The sequence below is a fragment of the Thermobia domestica genome, chromosome 11 (genome assembly GCF_964235325.1).
Source record: "Thermobia domestica chromosome 11, izTheDome1.hap1.1, whole genome shotgun sequence".
Lineage (NCBI taxonomy): Eukaryota > Metazoa > Arthropoda > Insecta > Zygentoma > Lepismatidae > Thermobia > Thermobia domestica.
Window position 1 is genome coordinate 222,058,874 of NC_137464.1, and position 14,075 is coordinate 222,072,948.

Consider the following 14,075-nt stretch of genomic DNA (forward strand, 5'->3'; position numbering starts at 1 on the left):
TAGAGGATAACGCTAAGCCCCACGTGGTTAGGATGGCGCGGGACACCACTCTACGTTTTGGATGGGAAACACTATTGCATCCACCATACTCCTAGAACATTGCACCATCCGATTATTTCCTGTTCCGTACCTTGGACAATCACCTTAGAGAACGCCAGTTGAAAATCCCCAGAAGAGGTGCAAAATGCACTTGACATACTTTCTTCGCTTCACGGCCCACCAAGTTCTACCGCGATGGAATCCATGGCGTTTTGAATGTTGGTCGTTGAAGCTGATGGGGACAATTTTTGATCTTTCAGGTATGTCTTAGGTGACATATCGATGTTTGAAGATAGTGGGTAAGAAAGCGACAGAACTTTTTTTGTTACCTTTACAGTATAACGTTGCGATGTTAGTACATATCATTATGTATTTGTTAATTGTAACGTTATGCTATCAAGATATGATTACGATGTATTTACCAGTTGCAATTGGGACATCATAAAGTGATGATGATCTACATTTTAGTTGTAACGTTATTATATCATAAAATGATCATGATCTACTTCTTAGTTGTAACATTATGACATCATAACATGATCATGATCTACTTCTTAATTGTAACGTTACGACATCATAACATGATCATGATCTACTTATTTTTTGTAACATTATATCATTATAAAATTATCATAATCTACTTCTTAGTTGTAACGTTATGACATCATAAAATGATCATGATCTACTTCTTAGTTGTAACATTATGACATCATAACATGATCATGATCTACTTCTTAATTGTAACGTTACGACATCATAACATGATCATGATCTACTTATTTTTGTAACATTATATCATTATAAAATTATCATAATCTACTTCTTAGTTGTAACGTTATGACATCATAAAATGATGATGATCTACTTCTTAGTTGTAACATTATGACATCATAACATGATCATGATCTACTTCTTAATTGTAACGTTACGACATCATAACATGATCATGATCTACTTATTTTTGTAACATTATATCATTATAAAATTATCACAATCTACTTCTTAGTTGTAACGTTATGACATCATATGATCATGATCTACTTCTTAGTTGTAACATTATGACATCATAACATGATCATGATTTACTTCTTAGTTGCAACGTTACGACATCATAACATGATCATGATCTACTTGGGTAAACCGTATAAATTATGTAGTTCCTCGTTATGAAGTTTCCGCCATTCTCTAATCCCGTTCCTCTTGGGTCCGAATATTCGTCTCAGGATCTTGTTTTCAAATACTTTCAGTCTATGTTCTTCCCTCAGAGTAAGCGACCATGCTTGGCAACCATACAGAACAACAGGCATGATTATCGTTTTATATATTTTGAGCTTCAAATTCCTCGACAGAATTCGTGACGACAAGAGATTTTGAACCGAATAGTGACACGAATTCCCTGCTTTTAGTCGACATTTAATTTCTTCGTGAATATCATTTTCGTCTGTTAATATTGATTCTAAATATTTGAAAATATCCATTTTATCAAAAATATTATTTAATATTTTAACGTATTCATAATTTGCCGTATTACGGTCCCAACGCACTTCCATGTATTTAGTTTTCCCTGTATTTACTTCTAAACTCATGTCCCTGACAGTGTTTGATAAGATCTCTGCATTTCTTTCTATTGTTCTCCTATCATCCCCTATTAAATTTACATCACCAGCATATGCCATAACCTGGTGAATATCGTTCAACTCTAGACCCTTGTTGCTATCTTTGATTTTCCTTATAGCGTATTCTAGCACAAAGTTAAATAATAATGGCGACAACGCATCTTTTTGTTTAAGGCCATGTTCGACGTGAAAGCTCGTGGACAAAAATTTTCCTACCCGGACTTTACTTTTGGATTCATTTAAACATATGTTAATTAATCTAATTAGCTTTCTCGGCATTCCAAGTTCGGTAAGAACATTGTATAATGCTTCTCTCCTAACCGAGTCGTACGCCTTTCTAAAATCAATAAATAGTTTATGTACCGGGGTATTGCCACTTTTTATCGAGTATTTGGCGAATGGTAAATATTTGGTCGATAGTCGATCGATTTCGTCTAAATCCGTACTGATAATCTCCAATAATTTCATCTGCGTATGGAGTCAGTCTTGCTAATTGAATATTTGAAAGGATATTATAGGATGTTGACAGAAGAGAAATGCCTCGATAATTATTACAGTCAGTTTTGTCGCCTTTCTTGTGAATTGGAACAATGATTGATTCTTTCCACTCTTGTGGCAGTTCTTCCTTGCTGCAGATACGGAGAATGAGTTTGTGTATCTTGTTCCACAGTTTTTCGCCTCCAGCTAAAATTAACTCAATCGAAATTTCATCTACACCCGGAGATCTGTAGATTTCTTTAATTTCTTTATAGCGGTTTCCACTTCTATTCGGTTAGGTTCAAGAATATACGGTACTGCGGTGTGTATCTCCTTTTCTCCACGCACATCAGTTTTTGGCTGCGTGTTCAGCAAATCGTCAAAGAAATTTTTCCATCTATTTAAGATGCTATCGGTATCAGTGAGAACTGTTCCGCCAGCTTTCTTTAATATGTAAGCACGAGGTTGATAGCCTTTCTTAAATTCGCTGATCCCCTTATACATATCCCGAATATTTTTATTTTTACTATTATCTTCAAGTTCCTTATTTTTAGCTTTCAAAAAATCGAGTTTCTTTGTTCTAAAAATTTTGGAAGTTTGCCGCATGATATCTGAGAAATTTTGTGTAGTTATTTCATTCGGATTTTGTAGCCACCGTAATTTTGCCTGTTTTCTCTTCTCTACTAGTTTAATGCATTCCTGGTCGAACCATGGTTTTTTCCTACGTATTTCTGCGTGTCCCAATTTTTCTTTTGTTGAACTTTTAACGCTATCTGTAATTTCAATCCAAGTATCCTCAACACTAGTGCACTCTTAATCTTCTAAAACCGAGAATCCATTCGGAACTTCAATCTGGTATTCCTCTCTTACTGGGCTCTCTTCTAATTTCTTTAAATTAAATCTCTCCGTTTTCGGACATTGAATATTGCCTTTATTCAACGACAATCTCTCTCGTATTATAGCTGCTACCAGGTAGTGATCAGTGTCACAATCAGTCCCTGGAAACGACCGGACATCAACTATGCTAGATTGCCTTGTTCTATCTACTAAAACGTGATCAATTTGATTATGTGTTTTCCCGTCTGGTGATGTACAAGTGTATTTATGAACGTCGCGATGTGGGAATTTTGTACTCTTCACGATTATGTTTTTGGATGTTCCAAAGTTCACGAGTCTAATACTGTTGTCATTACTTTCCTTATGCAGACTTTCGTTCCCTATAATCGGTTTGAAAATATCCTATCGTTGTATCGTTATGACGTTATGTCATAAAATGATAATGATCTACTTCTTAGTTGTAACGTTATGACCTCATAAAATGATTATGGAAAAATTCTTAGTTGTAACGTTATGACATCATAAAATGACTATAGTCTACTTTCTAGTTGTGAAGTTATGACATCATAAAATAATCATGATTTAATTCTTACATGTATTTAATAACACTTCCCAAGTGTAACACTCCAATTTTGATAAAATTACGCTGGTAGATACTACACATAAAATAAACGAATACGTGTTTTTTAAGCATATTTTCTGCGGAAAAACTTTCTTATGGGGCAAAATCATACCCCCCAAATTTTCAAAGTTGACATCCGAAAAGCAAGAGGAAATGGACCAAGGTGAATAAAATTAAGCGCAGATATTGTAGACGTAAAATGGGGGAATATGTGTTTCGTATTTGCCCATAAAAAAACGGTTGGATGAGGCACGAACTCCTCTAAACCTTTGATCACGAAGTATCAAAAGTGCTACTAGAAGTACGCCAGAAGTGCCAAAAGACATGAAGAATTGCAACGAAACTTTGAGTAGTGACAATACGAAAAAAATTAACGAATATGTGTTTTCAATTTTCTGCGGAAAGACGGTTTTAGTGAACAAAAGCACCTACCAAAAAGTTTGAAAGTTGACGCCTGAAAGGCAAGAAGTGAACCTGAGTGAATGAAACTGTGCACAGATATTGTAGACGTAAAATGAGGGAATACGTGTTTCGTATTTTCATTAAAAAAAAGTAAAAACAGTTGGGTGGGGCATAGACCCTTCCAAACCTTTCATTACGAAATATCAAAAGTATATGTCAGAAGTGCCTAAATCACATGGAGAATGGCAGCGAAATTGTTTAGAGACAATGCACAAAAAATAAGCTAAGATACGTTTTTTGTGCGGGAAAATTGTATTGGAGCCAAGGAATCCCCCTAATAGTGTAGTAGCTTAGCGACTGGATCATGCAAAATGTGATACCAACATGCCACTTCCAGGGATGATAGGCCTATTAATAAGAAGTAAATCCTGATATAGAACCAGCTCGGTGGGGGTCTTGTTTTAGGTATATGACGTCATCAATATGGCCGCCAACGAATTTTGGCTTAACTGAGTTTAAGAATGTATAACTCCATTACCATTCAAAGTAGAAACTTCGTTTCTGCTTTATTTTGCAGATAATCCATTGTACCTCTATTGTCATTATAAATACTTGCCTTATATTGCCACCATTTTTAAATATGGTGTCCCAAACTGGAAAAAATGTTTATTTTCAAAACGATTTTCTATGTTTTATAGCAAATAACTTTGAAACTGCTATGATTATGGAAAAATACTTTGAAACAATCGTCAAAGGTCATTTCAATAGCTTTCGAACGCGATCAGAATCATTGATGTATCTTAACAAATAACTGAGACAATCAATTTTTTGTAGGACTAAATGTCGAACTTTCGTGAATAATTTTCGAATGTATCCGTAGATGTAGTTATATGGCATTTGTAGTTCCATTGGCCCTTTGATAATAGGAACATAGTACCGCTACCAGTATGTCCCTTTTAACGTGGAGAATAGCAAATCATAAGTGTTTATCTTCTGTCGGTGCTGAAAACTCTTTATAACGTCATAAATCCAAGATGGCCGCCGCGGTTTATCTCCGGTACGAGAAGTGGGAATTTCTCGCCACAGAAAAATAATAGAAACATGCAATAACCGTCAATCTATTTCTTTGGATGTGAAGAATCTTGACATAACATGTGATTGGCTCCCCTTTGTGTCTAGAAGCCAGTATAAACACAGTATGGCGCCATAGCTTACATACGGATTAAGAAAATTATTTATTTCTCGCATTAGAGAAACGATAGAAACGTGCAACAACCACCAATGTCTTTTTTATGTGTAGAATCATAAAGTAATATAAGTTATTGTCTTTTCTTTGAGGTGAAAGGCGAGTATATGAAGTCATAAACCCAAGATTGTCGTCGACTCTTAAATATGTGTTATGCATAATATTATATGATTTATTTTTCTCGGCCCAATTCAAATTTTGGTACACGGCCATGAACCTTGAATCACGTCTTTTTTATTTGCTGGACAGTATTCGATCGGCCAAATTTTCCTCCTATTGTAGTGCATTGGATCAGATTTGTCCCTGGATGTTCGCCCTGGATCATATCAATTATGCCTGTTAGATGTCAGTATTCTTAAAGTCTTTGGGAGAATTGAATGTACGAAACCCACAAGTACTGTATATGATGAATTTCAGAAAGGTAATTTTGTGGGAAGAAAGACAAACAGTAAATATTCGTACATGTCCCACGACCAGTTACATGAACAATGTAATAAGGATCTAAGATGTGAAGGAGGTGCTATTGGTCTCTTTGATTATGAAAGTGCTATTCTGAGTTGGATGGTTTCGGGACCAGTGATTGCAGAATTACTAACCGAATTTGAGAAAGATGCAGGAATAAGTGGCGATTCAGATTATCACAGTCATCATGAAGATACAGACACTTTTTCCTCTAGGTTCAAAAAACATGTGAAAAGCTTTAATAAATGCATGTGAAAATGATGACAGAAATCCATTTGCTGAAGAAAATGGTGCCCTAATATGCGTTGCCACATATGCTGTTACGGATGAGAAAGCAGACGAGTCTGTCTTCAAAGCAGAAGAATTGGGAAGGCAACAGTAGAAAACATTTGTTCGGAAACGGCTCATCGAATGCCAGACGCCTTTACATTGTGTGACACAGTGTCCGCTTTTGGTGGTCATGGCAAGAAGACAGCTTGGCAGGTGTGTCAAGCATTCCCTGAAATAACGGACACATTCATCAAACTTTCAGTTGCTCCTGCTGAAATTTCAGCTCAGGACTTTGCAGCTCTCCAATGCTTCACCATACTCCTGTACGATCGCTCTAGTTCTTTACTAAATGTTGACGGCTGTCTACAAAGATTGATGATGAAAAAATAGTTCTTACGAATGATCCCACCTACAGAGGCAGCCTTATTTCAACACTGCCTGCGAGCTGCCCCACAGGCCGGGCATTACTGGTCTTAAGCTCTCCAGAAAGTGCCCATAATACCCGAAATTTGTAAAGGGGTTGGAAGAAGGAGGATCGTGGTTATTATCCTCTGAGGTCCTTACTTCCAGAAGTTTCTGCGCACTGTAGAGAACTTATTCGCTGTGGTTGCAAGACTCTTTGTCAACATTCTTGCAAGTGTCAAAACTTGGGATAAGTGTGCACTTTATTGTGTACCTGCGATGGACAGTGTGATCGAGAAGATCATTTTATTGTGAGTTGATCTTGTTTAAATAAGAAATGTGATTAACAAAAATTACTTCCCCTAGTTCTCTGAAGTACGTTTCAGATGTTAAGTTAATAGTCATACTATATCACTAATATTTTATCTTCTAAATTCATAACATATTTAATTATATAACTGTTTATTGCGTTGTAAATTTCTCTTTCGCTGATATACTGTTAAATTTATACATTGAGTCTGTTTCATAAACATTTTAATACAAACTCCAAAATTATCAAATTCAGCTGGGCGGTGGTTTGAAAATATGACGCCTTGTGCCTCGAGCTATTTTGTAAAATAATATGAAAAGCATAATTTTCAGACAATTACATTCTCAATGGACTGATTAAAAATGTTTTAAATGTAAAATATGTCTTTCGAAATGCACAGCTCCCATATTCCTTGGAATTTTCATATAGCGCAAATACTAGTGCAAGCCTTATACTTTCGTATAGCGCATAATACTTTGTTTAATAACATGAAAACTATTCACTTGCGGACAATTAGTATTAAAGAGAATATATTTCAAATTTATTTTCGAATAATGCAAAATTTCAGCTTTGTTAGTTTTCCAGTTTAATGCATAATATAATATTCAAAATACCTACAGCGGCTACTTTGTATAACGATGTCATACACTTAAACAAGACAAATACTAACCTTTGGGCGGAGACACGATACACCTTTGTGTTACTTCATGATCCAACTTATTTAAGGAGTAAAAATAGTGATTTTGCACGTATCTATCACCTTTGTTAAGTGAGAAAGGCATAGTTTTCTTCATGCATATTTAAGAGTCGACGACAATCTTGGGTTTAAGACGTCATATACTCGCCTTTCGCCTCAAAGAAAAGACAATAACTTATATTACTTTATGATTCTATACATAAAAAAGACATTGGTGGTTGTTGCACGTTTCTATCGTTTCTCTAATGCGAGAAATAAATAATTTTCTTAATCCGTATGTAAGCTATGGCGCCATACTGTGTTTATACTGGCTTCTAGACACAAAGGGGAGCCAATCACATGTTATGTCAAGATTCTTCACATCCAAAGAAATAGATTGACGGTTATTGCATGTTTCTATTATTTTTCTGTGGCGAGAAATTCCCACTTCTCGTACCGGAGATAAACCGCGGCGGCCATCTTGGATTTATGACGTTATAAAGAGTTTTCAGCACCGACAGAAGATAAACACTTATGATTTGCTATTCTCCACGTTAAAAGGGACATACTGGTAGCGGTACTATGTTCCTATTATCAAAGGGCCAATGGAACTACAAATGCCATATAACTACATCTACGGATACATTCGAACATTATTCACGAAAGTTCGACATTTAGTCCTACAAAAAATTGATTATCTCAGTTATTTGTTAAGATACATCAATGATTCTGATCGCGTTCGAAAGCTATTGAAATGACCTTTGACGATTGTTTCAAAGTATTTTTCCATAATCATAGCAGTTTCAAAGTTATTTGCTATAAAACATAGAAAATCGTTTTGAAAATAAACATTTTTTCCAGTTTGGGACACCGTATTTAAAAATAGTGGCAATATAAGGCAAGTATTTATAATGACAATAGAGGTACAATGGATTATCTGCAAAATAAAGCAGAGACGAAGTTTCTACTTTGAATGGTAATGGAGTTATACATTTTTAAACTCAGTTAAGTCAAAATTCGTTGGCGGCCATATTGATGACGTCATATACCTAAAACAAGACCCCCACCGAGCTGGTTCTATATCAGGATTTACTTCTTATTAATAGGCCTATCATCCCTGGAAGTGGCATGTTGGTATCACATTTTGCACAATTCGGCCCTTTTATGCTGCTAAGCTAGTAGACTACTAAGAAATAAATATTACCATATAGTCCAGTCAAATTAGACAAAAAAAAAAAAAAAAAAAAAAGACTAAACCCGGAAAAAATCATAACAAGCTGAAATTTTGTACATACCTCTGGGAAGGTGTATATAACAACATACTAAGAGTCCGGAGGTATCCGTTGGACGTCATATTGAAAAATGGCCGACAAAGTGTGTTTTTTAAAACGTAATAACTGATTCTCACTTTAATAGCTATAATTCACGTTCTATTACCACTATTGGTGTTATTTTTACTTCTTTCGAATAACAAAGGACTACTGTTACAGACCATGCATCACACTTACCAGTTTACTATACATGCGGTAAGTGATGGAGGGATTTCTTTTTAAAAAATCCCCAAAATTTCCCTTCATCCGGTAAGTTTTCTTGTACATTGACTCAGAAAAAAATCATAACAAGCTAAAACTTTGTACATTCCTTTCAGAAGGTGTATATAATAACATACTAAAAGTCTGGAAATATCGGGTGACGGGTTTGGCAGCCATATTGGAGAATGGCCGACAAAGTGTGGTTTCTCAACGTAATGACTGATTCTCACTTTAATAGCTATAACTCACTTTATTTGCACTATTGATGTTATTTTTGTTTTAACAAAGGACGATTTTTACAGATCAAGTATTACACTTACCAGTTTACTCGACATGCTTGAAGTAACGGAGGGTTTTCTTTTAAAAATCGCCAAAATTTTTTCTTCTGAACATTAGTTTTCTTATACATTAACCCAGAAAAAATCATAAGCTGAAATTTTGCACATACCTTTGGGAAGGTGTGTAGAACAACATACTAAAATTCCTAAAATATCCGGTAATGAGTTTGGCCGCCATATTAGAAAATGGCCGCCAAATAGTGTTTTTTGTAGGTAACAATAACTTTTCACTTTAATAGCTATAAATCACATTCTATTTGCACAATTGATGTTACTTTTATTTCTTTCGAATATCAAAGGACTACGGTTACAGGCACTTACTTACCATTCTAGTACACACATGAGGGAAGTTACGGAGGATTTTTTAAAAACCCTTAAACTTTTCTTCTTGAGATTCCTTCTTCTTAATCAGTTAAGAATCTCGTCCTCTGAGAGAAGCAATTAATCTTACATTAAATACACCATAATACACACAATATAACATACAAGTCTCATTCAAATCATAGTGATAGAATCGGAATAACAAATAGAACTTCGTTAAGTACTACTAATTGACTACGCATAGAGCGAATAAGGCATTCTGACAAGCTACATTTCCCAACTGTTATGTTTACTTCCTCAACGCTACTTGTCACATCTCCAGAGAAGTTCTTTGTGAATCTGAAGAGCAAACCTAAATTTATTAAAATACTTTCTAATCATCTCATGGCTGCTAGCACCAGTGTTATTCAAGCCTCTGGAGATGCACATATTCTGATTTGCGTACAGCAATAGAACTCTTTCTCAAACAGCCACATCCAGTATCAACTATTGGGGAAGATATTGATCTGCTTCTACTTTTGGCCTCATTAGCAAGTGAGGAAATATAAAAATAACCAAGAAAGTTCTGTCACTTTTTCACCCACCATCATCGAACATCGATATGTCACCTGAGACGTACTTGGAAGATCAAAAATAGCCCCCATCAACATTGACGACCTTCTGTCAACGTTATGGAAGGCCATGGATTACAACACTTGGATAGAACTTGGGTCGTGAAGCGAAGAAGGTATCAAGTGCATTTTGCACCTCTACTTGGGATTTGAACTGGTGTTCTGTAAGGTGATTAACCAAGGAGTAATGGGTCGGTGTAATGTCCACGAAGTATGGCGGATGCAATAGTGTTTCCCATCTAAGGCGTAGAATGGTGTCCCGCGACATCCCCGTCATGTGGGACTTAGCGTTGTCCTTTAACAATAGGACCCCTTTGCGATTCAGATGTGCTGGCTCCAGAGTTTTGAGTTTTCCTTGAACAAGGCTAAACTGCTGACAGTACACAGTTGTATTGATGTTCTGAACAGCCGATAGTAGTTCCCGATGCACGATGCCGCGAGTAGTCCACCAAATACACCGAAAGACCTTCTTCTGGTGCAGTGTTCACTTCGGCTGTTCCGGAACCGGTTCATGGGATTCTAACCAATGATGACGCCGTGGTGGAGCTTCGTACAGGACCCACTTCTCATCATATGTTAACACCTGTCCAGAAATGGCTCCTTCCTTAGACGAGACAGCAAAGAAACACAGGTGTCTTTTCGCGTTGTTTTCTGGCTCGGAGTCAAATCATGTGGGACCTATCGACTCAACTTGTAGTGCATCCCAAGTTGTTGGCGGTTCTGCCGAATGGTTTCTCCACTCACGCTGAATTGTAGTTTCAGTTCCTCACATATTTGGCCACTGTTCGCCTCAATTGCTGCCTGAAGATCATTTTGTACATGTGTTGGTATTCCGGCACGTGGTGCATCTTTGAGTGCTTCGTCACCGTCTTTAAATTTGTTAAACCACCGCTGCACTGTTCAGTACAAGCAGATCAGTACAAAGTACAAGCAGATCAGTATCTTCCCCAATAATTAACACTGGATATGGATGTTTGAGAAGGGGTTCTATTGCTGTACGCAAATGTGGGTATGTGCATCTCCAGAGGCTTGAATAACACTGGTGCCAGCAGCCATGAGATGATTAGAAAGTATTTTAATAAATCTAGATTTGCTCTTCAGATTCACAAAGAACTTCTCTGGAGATGTGACAACTAGCGTTGAAGAAGTAAACATAAACAGTTGGGGAATGTAGCTTGACAGAATACCTTATTCGCTCTCTGCGTAGTCAAGGAGTAGTACTTAACGAAGTTCTATTTGTTATTCCGATTCTATCACTATGATTTGAATGAGACTTGTATGTTATATTGTGTGTATTATGGTGTATTTAATGTAAGATTAATTGCTACTCTCAGAGGACGAGATTCTTAACTGATTAAGAAGAAGGAATCTAAAGAAGAAAAATTTAAGGATTTTTAAAAAACAAATCCTCCGTAACTTCCCTCATGTGTGTAGTAGACTGGTAAGTGTCTCTGAGAACGAAAATTTTGGGGATTTTTAAAAGGAAATCCCTCAGTTACGTCGCGCTTATGAAGTAAGCTGGTAAATATATTACTTGATCTGTAAGAATAGTCCTTTGTTATTCGAATGAACTAAAAGTAACATCAATAGTGCAAATACAATGTGAGTTATAGCTATTAAAGTGAGAACCTATTATTACCTTTAAAAAACACTATTTGCGGCCACTTTCTAATGTGGTGGCGAAACCTGTTACTGGATATTTTAAGAATTTCAGTATGTTGTTATACACACTTTGTTGCGCAAAATTTCACTTTATGATTTTTTTCTGGGTTAATGTATAAGAAAACTAATGTTCAGAAGGGAAATTTTGGTATTTTTTAAAAGAAAACCCTCCGTTACGTCCCGCATGTTGAGTAAACTGGTAAGTGTAATAGGTGGTCTGTGAGGGTAGTCCTTTGTTATTCGAATGAAGTGAAAATAACATCAATAATGCAAATATTACGTGAGTTATAGTTATCAAAGTCAGAAACAGTTATTATCTTTAAAAACCACTATTCGGCTGCCATTTTCCAATATGATGTCCAAACCCGTCATCAGATACTTCAGGACTTTTAGTATGTGGTTATATACACGTTCTCTAAGGTATGTGTAAAATTTCAGCTTGTTATGTTTTTTTCTGGGCTAGTACATAAGAAAACTATTTGGAAGAAGGGATTTTTTTTATTTTTAAAAGGAAATCCCTCCGTTACTTCCCGCTTATGAGGTAAGCTGTTAAGTGTAATTCGTGATCTGTAAAAATAGTCCTTGTTATTCGAATTATGTAAAAATAACATCATAGAGCAAATACAGCATGAGTTATAGCTATTAAAGTGAGAATCAGTCATTACGTTGAGAAACCACACTTTGTCGGCCATTGTCCAATATGGCTGCCAAACCCGTCATCAGATACTTCAGGACTTTTAGTATGTTGTTATATATACCTTCTGAAAGGAATGTACAAAGTTTTAGCTTGTTATGATTTTTTTTCTGAGTCAATGTATAAGAAACTTTATCGGAAGAAGGGAAATTTTGGGGATTTTTTAAAAAAGAAATCCCCCCATTACATCCCGCATGTATATTAAACTGGTAAGTGTGATGCATGGTCTGTAATGGTAGTCCTTTGTTATTCGAAAGAAATAAAAATAACACCAATAATGGTAATATAACGTGAGTTATAGCTATTAAAGTGAGAATCAGTTATTACTTTTTAAAAACTACACTTTGTCAGCCATTTTTCAATATGGCTTCCAAACCCTTCACCGGATATTTCCGGACTCTTAGTATGTTGTTATATACACCTTCCCAGAGGTAAGTACAAAATGTCAGCTTGTTATGATTTTTTTCGGGTTAATGAATATATTGATTGGACTAGTAGAAGCACAGGAAGGAGTGGACCGAAGCGAATGTAATTATGCATAGAAATTGTATATGTAAAATAAGGAAATACATGTTTCATAAGTCTCCCCATCCAATTTGTTTGAAATTTGACACATCAACAGTAAACAGAAAATAAATCGACACTTGTTTTTGTTTTTACAGAAAAACATTGTAAGGGTTAAATTCGCCTTCCGAAATACTATAAATACGCTATACTGTTTGTGCTTACTATTGATGTGCTTACTATTGAAGAAACTTTGGGGTACACTTTGGAAACACGAAAGGCCTTATTTTACATATACAATATCTACACACAATTTCATTCGCTTCGGTTCACTCCTTCTTGCGCTACTACGGTATTATTTCCTTTTTTTCGGAGGAGACCTTGACCTCAACACTTATCTCGCACAAACTAAAAACACGTGTTCTTTTATTTATTTATTTATTTTTGCGAATTATCCTTGCACGAAGTTTTGTTGCAATTCTCCATATCCTTTAGGAACTTCTGAGTATACTTATTTTCACTTTTGATATTTCGTAATCAACCGTTTGGAAGTCTGTGCCCCATCCCACTTTTTTTTTTCAGGAAAATACGAAACACTTATTCCCTCATTTTGCACAGAAGGTCTTGAGTCATAAGTCTTGCAAGAGTCTTATGAGTATTTTTAAAGCAATCCATTATGATAGAAAAATTCTTGAGTCATAAATCTTGAGAAAATGCATGACCAGTGGTCTTGGCCTTGACCTTGGTCATGCACTGAAACTCTTGGTCTTGTTCTGCACACTCAGTCTTCGCTTTGGTCTTGATTTTGCTTGGAATAGTTTGCCACTATTACTTTTAAGAAAACTTAACAGTTTTCGTAGCTGAATTTTACACTAGGTAATTTTAGATCTAAGGGGTAATAAAAACTACATGTATCATTGTCTGTCTTAATGCGTGAATAGTAACGATTTTTTTTTTTATGTAACATTGTTCACCTTCAGAAGTATGATAGGATAGTGTACAGAATTGACAAACTTCAACACTACATTTCGCTTTAGTTGCGGAAGAACTTTAC

General features: G+C 35.8%; 1 protein-coding gene across 2 annotated transcripts in view; it reads right to left on the reverse strand.

The window, feature by feature from the left end:
• LOC145664767 (uncharacterized) overlaps positions 1-14,075 on the reverse strand; it is a 42,225-nt gene that overhangs the window by 22,750 nt on the left and 5,400 nt on the right. The window lies entirely within an intron of this gene.